We start from the raw sequence: 2,223 nt of genomic DNA, 5'->3' as shown, positions 1-2,223 counted from the left end.
CCATAGATTTAATACTAAGCGGATAGTAAATTAGTCATACTAAATTTACTAATCAATATTGGGGTCTAGCAAAACTCTTTAACGACTCGATAGCATGAAGTAATATATTTTTACTAAAAAACTAAGAAGAATAAAGTATAATTCCTTCCATCTTTCGGTTGACCGTTAGAATATTGTTTAATTGTCAAGCTCTAACTTGTTACCATTATTATAATGAATTGTGAATGATCTAAAAATTTCATTTCTTCATTTTCTCAATTTCCCTGGTCAAGTTTTTTTTTTTTATTTCAGTCATTATAATTATAGAGTTCAAATTCTTTACTGAGTGTTGACGAATTTTTTATTGACTAATCATTAATTCTACAAATATTTAAATTATACCCAATATCCATTCAACTAGCACCCTAGGATATTAGGTGTCTAGAATCAAAATATAATAAATGCATTGTTAATTACTATAACAGTCGCAGGTCAAAGAAAACTATATTACCATGTTCATCTTGAGAATATCCTATTGACAAATTTGTGGTAATTATAACTATCAGGAATTCTCAAAGTGGGTCAGTTTAATGATCATATCTCTATATGTACCGTGTATATATATAATTTAATAAATAAGATTTATTAATCTTCATCCAATGAAGACTATTATATATATTGATCAATCTGAATTATTAATATCCTTTTTAATAATTTTATGACCAACAACAAATTAGATTATTATAAAAGATTTATCTCTCATTATTATGATCACTATCATGATAGATTGAATTTTAGGCATACTATTATCTCAATAATCTCTCACTTGCACTAGAGCCAATCAATCATATGTATAACTTTTTCAATACACATTTTTGTTTGTCAAAACTCTTTTAAACTTAAATACCTTAGCTTTTAAGCATATGTGTTTGATTTTTTACAAAATACACATAATGCATAATAGATATTACATTTTCTCAAATAATGAAAGCTCCCACTACATACAATAGTGCATGATTTTTATTTTAAAGACAATGTTTCTTGAAAATGATTCTAATGCCTATCAGAATCTTCCATAGTATATATATACCTTTTACTAGGTATCAATGTACATGGATATGAAAAAATCTAAGTAACTATTATATCTATTTCTATAGAATTGTATCATTATACAAATAGACTATTTTTTAAAAAAATTAGTTTGACAATCAAACTATCTATACTTTCAAAAAATAATATAATCTTTGCTGAGTAGTATGCAATTCTAAGAGAAATTATTGTATTCCCACTATTCTTTTGTATATACAAAACTCCTCTTCACATTGTATAGATCAAATTTTTTTATTGACTTGAATTCAAGTTCTACTCGTTCCCATATCTTCTTTTGGAAGGGAATCCCTTTTTTAAAAAACTGTTAAACTTATTGCCACAAACACTTTGTTGTAAGAAGATAGAAATAATATTTTATTAGTTTTTGAGACACCTAATAAATCTTATTTATTGGACTTAATACCAATTTGATTGTTGTGCCATTTTTTAACACATATACGACATCTCCAAATTTTAATATTTTAAAATTCGATTTATGCCCTTTTTCATATCTCATATGGGATAAAAATTGATTTAGTGAAAACTTTGTTAATTTAGCAATGTTTTCAAAACGTTAAGTTAAAGTTTAATAGAAGATTAGTAATCCCATACTAAATCAAATCATATCTAATAAGATTTGGTTTCTTCTTTCTTAAAATAATAGAGTACATTAAATACTAGTATTGTGCATTATGAGAATCTCATTCTCTATTCAATAAGTGAATTAGATATTTTTTTAGAGATTTTACTTTAAAACTCTTATAATAAAAATACTTAATATTTTTATTATTGATCAAACTAATTTTTAAGTGCAATTTTGAACAACATTTATCTCATTATCATACTAATCTACAACATATAGCCTAAATTTAACGAGTTAAGTCTCAAAGTAGTCCCTAAACTTATACTCGAGTCTCAAAGTAATCCGTGAAATTAATAATTACTCAAATTCGTTCCTGAACTTGTACTTTGGGACTCATAGTAGTCCTTGAAATATTTTTTGTTCATCGGAACCTTGAAACAACGTCGTTTTGAACCAAAAAAAAAAAAAAAAAAAACGTAAAAAAACTGTAAAAAAACTGTGAAAAAAACCGAAGGAGCTTGCCAAAGATGAGGCCATTACGGCTCGCCTTTAGCTGTCCTCCTCTGGATAGC

The sequence above is a fragment of the Arachis ipaensis genome, chromosome B04, assembly GCF_000816755.2.
Source record: "Arachis ipaensis cultivar K30076 chromosome B04, Araip1.1, whole genome shotgun sequence".
Lineage (NCBI taxonomy): Eukaryota > Viridiplantae > Streptophyta > Magnoliopsida > Fabales > Fabaceae > Arachis > Arachis ipaensis.
Note: the sequence above shows the minus strand (reverse complement) of the source record.